The sequence below is a fragment of the Nannospalax galili genome, unplaced genomic scaffold (assembly GCF_000622305.1).
Source record: "Nannospalax galili isolate Female #2095 unplaced genomic scaffold, S.galili_v1.0 scaffold1014, whole genome shotgun sequence".
Taxonomy (NCBI): Eukaryota; Metazoa; Chordata; class Mammalia; order Rodentia; family Spalacidae; genus Nannospalax; species Nannospalax galili.
The window spans coordinates 192,684-202,255 of NW_008335824.1; the positions used below are offsets into that span (position 1 = coordinate 192,684).

General features: G+C 35.2%; 1 pseudogene; it reads left to right on the forward strand.

Annotated features, from left to right (window-relative positions):
* Positions 1 to 3,981: 3,981 nt before the first annotated feature.
* Positions 3,982 to 4,111, forward strand: LOC115069929 (annotated as a pseudogene).
* The last annotated feature ends 5,461 nt before the right edge of the window (positions 4,112 to 9,572 follow it).

The following is a 9,572-nucleotide window of genomic DNA, read 5'->3' on the forward strand; positions in this document are numbered from 1 at the left end:
CAGGACATACTTTAGACACAGGACTTGGAGCAGTGGAGCTGGGACTGACTTGGAAAACTATTCCATGTATAGTCTTACATTATATTGTTTTTCTTCAGGTCAGAAATGATGCCCTAAATGCAAAATCTAGAAATACTTGTTAGGTTTCACATTTTTGGCTGCTTTGTCTAACCTGGATTCTCACCCACTCTTATTCCTTCTGCTTCCATGACACCCTCAGCTGTTTTTGTATTTCTTTGACCTTACCTTTTCCCTCAAAGGATGCTTCCCCTTGGCCCATTTCTTTAGAGCTTATATAACTCATGACACTCTCTTCATTCTGAAGCTCCTAATCTATACCTTTCCCCAAGTGAACTGATTTCCCACAAGTGGTTTCAATCCTGATGCTCAAGCTCAGCAACATTGTTTGTACGCTTGACCTTTTCAGCAGCCTCCTCTCTGGCCTAACAGGCAGCCTTGGCTCACCAAAGCTACTTATGCACAGCTGCCATATTGTCACTTTAAGGCTGTGGTGCCTAAACCCTGTCGAACTTCAGGCTCACTTAAGGGCTTGTTAAAACAAAAATCGCTAGGCTCACTGTGGAATTATGAACCTAGTGAGCCTCATGTGAGTCTTGAGGAGTTGTGCTTCTGTGTTCCAGGATGATGCTGACATAGAGTGCATAACGAAACATACTGGTTTAAAAACACTTGAATAACCCATTCCTTCTTACAACTATACCTCCCTCCCATCTACAGAATTAAGCATACCTCCCTCCCATCTACAGAATTAAGTATAAGCTTATAACATCCTACTGTGTTATATAGCAAACACCCTCCAGAAACATAAGCTTTCTCTCCCGCTTGATTCTCTTTTCCATTTTCTGATTCCCACTTGATTTCTCAGCAACCTCCACCTGAATAGCTCAGCATGCGTCCCTCTTCTACCCCACTCTGTTCTTGCCCATGCCTGTAATTCAGTGACCTTTCTACTCATCTTTCAGTTTCTCTCTCTTTAAAGTGATATTTCAAGTGTTGCTTGGCTCTTCAAGATTCCACATTCATAAGAACATTTTCTCTTACCCGTTAGTTTCTCCGTGCTTTCTCTATCCGCTACAGGGTTTTATTGATAGTTATTAGCATTTATCTCACACCCCTGTGCCCCAATTAATAGCCACTGGCAGAGTTTCTCTTATCAATCTCGATCACTGTCTCTCATTAAAAGATAAAGACTCATTTTAACTTTTCAATTTAGAAATATGTTTTCCACTAAGGGTGTAAGCACAGAGAATTTACTGCTCCCCTCTGTTACTGATCACAGTATAAATTGATCCCCTCCTTTCAGAAAGCAATTTGGCATAATCCATGAAGATCAACAACACAAAAAAATCCTTTATATTCTTGGACTTATTTCTCTTCTGGTAATGTAGTCTAAGAAAATAATTCCAAATATGTACTGAGATGCAAATGATACATTGCTATAGAGCAAACAATGAAGAACATTGGATCCTTAGCACTGGAGAATGATTAAGAGGCAGCTAACTGGAACTATTTTGTATTTAAGATGATTTTGAAACTCATGGCAAGCATACAATTATTTTTATTACAGTGTTAATTGAAAAATAGTGATACCAAATGTTAGGATATATTATGATTCCAATTGTAATATAGCATTTAAAAAATGGTCTGGATGGAGATGCACATAATTTCTAAGGATAAAAACATTGTGATATAATTTTCTATTGTTACATTTTAAAATAAACAAAAATGTTTCTTGTTAGGCAACATTCTTCCTAAAATTAGAAGTATGTGTCAATGGTGGTTATATAGTCTGTACTCATTTGAGCCATCAATAAATAGCTTTTCTTGCATTTTTCTTCTCTTTAAATGGTTGCAAGATACAATGCTAGGAACTCAAAAATATCAAGATCCTTGATGTTGAGTAATGTATGGACACAATGTAACCCAAGGTGTCTGCCACAATCTACAGTAAGGTAACTTTTATGAGAAGAGGAAGCTGAATAAGACAGGATGACATCAAGTTACAAATCAAACCAGGCATCGCCAGTGAATTAGATGGATTATTGAAAACACCATGACCAAGATGATTATAGAGTTTACATGGCACTATGGTTTAAGCTCTCATTTCAACCTTATGCTCTGGGCTTGAGTCCTTCATTGTCCGTTATTAATCACATGACTGTAAATGTTTTACTTCTTAGTCTTTTCTATTCTGCACTTGCTTCTGGTAGACACTGCTGAGTCTTAACTCATACCTATCCAAATATCCCTCAGCTTGCCTGCCTACACATGCACACATGCTTGCATGCATGTGTGCACATGCACACACATGCTATTTGCCTCCAACACTAAAGGCCAGAAATGTTATATCCTTATTTTCTCAGACTCTCTTTAATAATACCAGAGTCGCATGATCCAGTTTAGGTCACTGAGACCTGGATACACACTATCAAATATCTTTGGGGAAAGCTCCCTTCCCAGTTTATAAATATATGAATATACAAAATATATTCATGGAAGAAAATAATGACCTTCTCTGCTTGTTGCAGTCATTCTGAGATGTGATATCTGAATTGCTTTGGTCCTTGTATAGCAGAGCAGAAAGATGGACATTTCCCCTGACAAACCCTGGGAGACTTCTTTTGTATGAGATGTTACAGATCCCCACTGTTTGAATTAGTTTGAGTTGGTTAGTTTGGTCTTTGCAGTTGAAATCATTACAATGTTTTATATTAAAGTGTTAATGTACAAAGTGTTTCACAAAAAAAGTGGAGCAAAGTGATTAAGAGTAGAGACTATGGAAGCAGACTACTTTAGTCCAGTGCTAAGGATGCAATCTTCGACAAAACACTTTAACTCCCTGTATTGTAAAATTATAATAATAATAGTGTCTGCCTCCTAGGGTTTGTACAAAGAGTAAACATGAATATATCACCTATAAAAATGTCTGGCACTTATAAAGACCCCTGTATTAGGAGTTAAATATTCACAGTAACATAGTATCAGAGCAATAAATAGTATGTGCTACTGTCTTAGACTGATGGCTATAGCAGAAGCTCATCTAGTCAGGGTTTGTGTTAAGAAAATCATGATCCACAGCTTTGAATTTAGGACAGTTTCTTCTACATTATATTGTTACTAACTTTTCAGGAATCTTGCAATTCCTGAAAAGTATTTATCAGGTTTTAGACATCATAGAATCATACTTTGGGATACAGAGATTCAATGAATAGGCATTGCAAACACTTTTATGTTTAATTTGGCAATTCAAACTCTTTCTTTAGACACATTTTCTTCATATGCTTATAAAACTACTATTTTTAAACAAATTGAGTGTCTACCAGATGATACATAGTTTTTTAAAATATTCATTTATTTTTATGTGTATGTGTATATGCTTAGTGTCTGTGTGTGGACCACGTGCATACAGGTACCCATGGAGGTCAGAAGACAGTTGATGGAACTGGAGGTACAGGTCTTCTCTCCAGCCCCTGATACAAAGTTTCTTATTTGTAGTGTTTTTATTTATGGAGTCAATTCTCTGAACTTCTGAGGGAAGTTGGGCATGTAGTATATTTTAGGTGACTGGAACAATTTCATATTGTCATGCCACGTACACAAGTTGGATGCAGTCTGGTTGATGAATGGAGGCATTTCATAAAGAACAATATCTTGGGAAATTACCAGACCCATGTCAAGCTTTTTTGGTAATCAAGATTGAGTTTTGTCTGGTTGAATTCTAGAGATTTCAGACTGTTATTGAATCAAGACATAGACTAACTTATATTTTATGACATAAACATATAAACAAAGTATATGTTAAATGCTCTGAAACACAAGAAAAAATGTGTCTGATGGACAAACTGGAGATGTTTCCAAAGAACAATTAACATTTAAAGTGAGCATGAAAAGTGAGAAAAATCTTAAAAAATTAAGGGATGGAATTGAATGGGGATCAGAAAAGGCATTATAGGACAATGTATCAATGGGATAACATTCTGTAAAAAAAAAAATTGAAAAATTAAGTCACGGAAGAAAACATGGCATGTTTAAGATCTTTGGGGAGCGAAGGATGCATATTTTCTTTGCCTTACTTTGGCTGCCTACAGGCACAATTATTTTTAAAGTTGAGTGGCTAAAATATCTAGTATTTATACACAGAGTAGAATTTTGACAAATATAAAGTAATTATTGAATTTCCATGATTTGAGAGAGGTATTAAAGACCTGATACAGGTGGTATTTGTGACAGTCATTCAAGGACATATATTGAATAGATCATAATGATTATGGTAATTAACCTCCTGCTGGCTACAAACTACAATAGAAGACATTCTATTATTTGGAAATGATTTGTTTGGTGAATTATATATAATTCCATGAAAAACACTTTTAGAAAGATTGAGGTAATCTAATAATAAAAGTTGAATTTTCTGTGAGTCTTAAAAGCTTACAAGATACCTAAGACTTTTAGTGGTATGTATGAAGGAAGAGGAAGGGAAATACCTAGTGGGTAAGATGGGGCCTTAGTGATAGGCTTCAGTCTGCTTAGAAAGACAATGCCAGCAGCAATGGCCAACTGTGAAAATGTGAGATGCTCAACTGGAACAGTAGCAGTAGGCATAACTTAGAGATGGGTTGAATGGGTCAAGAAATCGTAACTGCATCGAAGTGTCTGGCATGGGCTATTAAATGAAGGTGTACATCATGATTCAAAATTAGGGAGGCAGAGGAAGAAGCACATTTGAGCAATCATAGAGGATCAGCCAAGACAACTCAGCTTAGGTCTGTAAGATTCCTGATAAAGCCTGTAAGCACTGCATCTGCTTATAATGTTCCCATTTGTATTTAATTCTTTCCTGACATGTGAAGAATCTTATGACAAAATAGAGTCAACTGAAAAATAATGCTAGAACTTTCAAGAATAGGAAAGGATAAGTAAAATTATAAGCAGGAATTACTTATTTGAAAATTAACAAATTTATATGGATACATAGCTCCTTACTGTGGAATAATAAAAAATGATTATGTTATTTTGTCAACTATACATATGTTGACATTATTCATAAATGTAAAGTAGAAAAAAGGTACTGTATGCCTAGTAGCTTTTTGCTTTCATTACAATTCAATAATAATTTGATGACAAAAATACAAGTGTTGGAGCTGAAGAGATGGCTCAATGGTTAAGAGCCCTAGCTGTTCTTGCAGAGGACCCAGGTTTGATTGCCAGCACCCACATGATGGCTAACAACTGTTCATAACTCTAGTTACAGGGGATCTGACGCCATCTTCTCACCTCCGTGGGAATTGCATGACACAGGTGCACTTACATGCATATAGGCAATGCACTCGTATACATAAAATAAGAGCAATAACTAAAATATTAAAAAATACAAGTGTTAATAAGGGTGGATTTTGTAACGTTTCTGATATTGAAAAGAAAATACTGTCATTGCAAAGATTAGAAGATACTGCTGTACTTTCTGGAGAGTTACTTACGGTATATGGAATCATTTGTCTGGAGACATCTGAATTTAGTAAAAGAGAAACTCATTGTTTGACTTTGAATGTAAAGAGGCTGAGGTGGTAATGGTCTTCCTTTCGTATCACCCATAATGTAAAATTTACACACCCAGACAGGAAAAACATTAACAGAGGTTCTTAGACAGCAGGTCTGTCATAGGTTCTGGTAATTTTGAAATATTACAATGTTTTAAGTGTTTGTGTGAGGGGAAGATGAGAGGATTAGAAGGACTGGACTATGCTACAGTTGGTGCTCCTCAGGAAGCCAGAAAGGTTGCCATCTGGTCACTCTACTTGCAGATGAACTTGTGGGTTCAGTGCTTCACTTTGCCCATGAAAGCATCTATTGAAAGTTATACTGGAAATGGGTGTTTACTTTTTCCCTACATGAGGACTTTGAGCATTTGCAAGAAATTAGTTTATTATAAGCATAAAGCAACATTGCCAACGGCACCCTGCTCAACTGAAACCTGAAAGCTGAAGGAACTCTGTTACTTCACTAAAATCAAGGCAGGTTTAACTAAAGGTTTTTCTAGTAAGTGGTATAAAGAGTATGTAACAGCTCAGTGAAAAAAATCTATAGAATGGGCTATCAGCAAAGGCCCTGGAAGTACACTGCTGCATCAGCAGGAAAGTTTCTCAAGCTCTTGTCCTCCTAACTCTCAACATGGAAATCAGTTCACATCAAATAACTGCTGATGACATTTTGCAAACTTTCTTTGTGTAACATCTCCAGGTATTGAATAAGCCTTTCAACTGGCATCGAAATTTAATTATTGTCAGTTTCCCTTTGCTTTGACTATTTGAATTTCAACTGCTTTTAGGGAGAAAAATATGGAAGTATATTACTCATCGATTCACATCTATTGCTGTTTAAAAAACTCAGTTGCCAGGAATTTTATGAAACATCACTTAGTAATGATTCAGTAAATGATTAGTCAGTGCATCTTATATTCAAAGTGAAGGGCACCCTCTGTTGTTCAACTTGCTAAGATGTTTCCCTGGTGTCTCTGCAAGGTACAGACTTGAACTGTGAGTTAGTGATTTCTTCTTAAGTGTACAGCACCCTGTAACCTATAAAAATACACAGAAGAAGGTATGAAGGCATAGAAATAGACGGTCCAAAACAATAGTCCTCAGTGTTAATGATGAAAAAGAAACAATAAATAAATAAACAAAATCTGGTTTCAATTTCATCTTCTATCAAAGTCTCTTGGAATTTTTGTGTGTAAGTGTAGCCTTTTGTAAAATGAAGAAGTTACTAATTGAACAATGTATACGTGCATCAATTTTTGGTTTTGCTGCTATTTAAATTTAAAGTACAAATGAAGTTTCTATTTTTTTCAGTTTCAAGATACAACTTTATCAATATTGCACAATTAAATGGCCGTGGAAGTCATGACTGCCTCATACATTTTGGTCTTTGGTAACTGGTGCTTCCGCATGCTTGCTTCCTTTCATGCTCTTCTCATTTGAATTCCATGATTTCATTAACAGTCCTAAGAATGCCTCTGAAATTTGTGATACCTATTCTTTATTCTTATTTATCCGTGTCTTAGTTTTTGATGATAGACATCTTTTCACATAGCTCTACCTTCAGATATGCATTCTTATTTATAAAGCCTTCTTTCTTATATGTTTTGATAATCTCTGTGCTGTTTCACACATGTTGTACACAGTATGTAAAGTAAAACCGGCCGACTTTATCTGAAATCTACCTCAGCTTTAGCAACACTATAGGTGTTTTTCTGTTTTTTCATCATGGGATGGGGATGTAACATTTAGTTTCTGCACTGTAACTGCTCATCATTTCTAAATACTTTCAAAGGGCAGAGCTAATGTTTTCAGAGCTTGATTTTTTAGTGAATAATGCTATATGTACATATACTAATGTATATACATACATGTACATAATACACACTTTGCATACTTTCATATTAAAGATGAAACTCCTCATAAACTCATACTAATACAAGTTTTAGAATGCCAAGGACATTTTACAAGGGCATTTGGGGTGCTTTAGTTCTATCACTTCTAACACTGTCCCGAACTCTCTTCCTTATATCTGAAGAAATTTCAAGGTGTCTCTTTTGTTTCTTAAATAAGTTAACGCTTATTAAAGTTTGTTACTTTCATTTTAATATAAAGGGTATCTTTGAAATAGAGGCATGCTTCTAATGTAGAATTTGAAATTACTAAAACATGAGTTTATAATTTAATTTATATTACAAAGGCACTTAAAAGCATCAAAATTGATTTTCAAAATGATGGTTATAAGCAGTTACATAGTTTTCTTACGTAGGGCTTTAAAGAAGAATGGGCTTTAGTTATTTCATATGCAAATACAGAAGAAGAGCGAAACAATTTACCTTTCATAAATGCTCTAATAGTTTAGTTTAACCTGATAAAATAGTTAAATGTAGAAACTTATTAAAAAAGGCTTTTCTTTCCATAGAAGTTCTACAGCAAATAAGTAGGAAAATGAAAAAAAAAATCTCTTTTGCGTGCTTGCAAGGATTCAGCCATTTTTCTATTATTTTAAAAGTGGCCTTTAAAGAGGATGCTTTTTGCCTCTCAAGTACTGTTCTTCGTGTTTATCGAAGATGGAATAACTGCGTCCCGAGGAGCAGTGGGCGCCACATGGATCACCTCACTCAGGTAGAACCTGAATTCATGTCTCAGAGTCTTGTTAGCTTCTGTAGTTCTTATCAGAATGTTATGATCCATAATAAAATTTTGTGAATGTGTGCTTAGTGATTAAATGGACATGGATCCCCACCATGCACTAAATAAGATTTTATAATATTTATTAAATCAATGAAAGAGCCAATCAGTCATTCAGCTATTGAATAAATTTTAATTATATTCCTTAAAATTATGCAATATTGAGAAAGCTGTCCAGAAAACCAAAAACACAGAAAAATAGTTTATAAGACAGGCAATAGCTCCCAGAATTGGAATGAAGACAAATGGCCTATTGTTTGCAAACATCTGATAAAAACATCTTGAGAATAATAATTGGTCAGTAAATGTTTCTTTGTCTTTTATCTTTCTTGAAGACATTTGGGATCTTTTCAGCAACGTGCTGTCAAGGATGCTGTTCTGTGATGTGTCACTGTAAGTAGGAATACTTGTTCTTGCATTATTCCAAAAATGGTCTCACAAGCAGACAACGGCATCCACACTATTCAAAATGTAATCTGGGAAATAGCTTGGAATTTATCAGATTTAGAACTGAGAGAATTTTAGAATTTGAAGTAGATGCTTAGAAGGATATCTCCTGAACATTTTGAATGGAATATCACTTGGGGCTAGCTTGCTCATAAACACATTTTCTTTCTTAATTGGTGAAGATGGACTTTAATAACTAGAAACTAAGAAACTTTGTTAAGCTTCCAAAGAGGTTGCACTAAGTTAACACTAAATGTGACACATGTTCCTCAATGAGATGTTGCAATAGGTAAATGTTTAGCTTTTTAAGAATCTTTAGTTGTATTGAATTGAGAAGATGTATATTTGGGATTAAAGTAATTTATAGAATTAAAATTGCAACCAAAACTCCTGGGGCTCCAAGTCTCCGGGTTATGACTCTTGTTTTTTGTTTTTTTGTTTGTTTGTTTTGTTTAGCCTCATGAAATCAACATTATAGCTGTATTTGATTTCTACAAAAGAAGGTCTTAAGGGTGATGAAAGTAGAAAAGTGAAGATGCTACTGAACCCAGCCTGAAGCCAAGTCCATTTCGAGTCACTCTTGTCTACTCACTCTTTTTTGCTTGTTATTGTAATTAATATTAACCCTACAAAAATGGATTTCATCATGAAATTTTCATAGATGAATCTAGAGTGTTTTGATCACATTCACTGTTATTTTGCCTCTTCCCCTCTCCTAATATCCTTCTTCTCCCTTAGTAATCTCCATTCTACTTTGTGTCATCTTCCCCTCTATTACTTATCTTTCTGAGTCTGACTTATTTCACTTGATTCCCAATTTTCCCCATTTCCCAACAAACGACATGATTTTATTCTTTGTGGATGGATAGTACCTCTCTC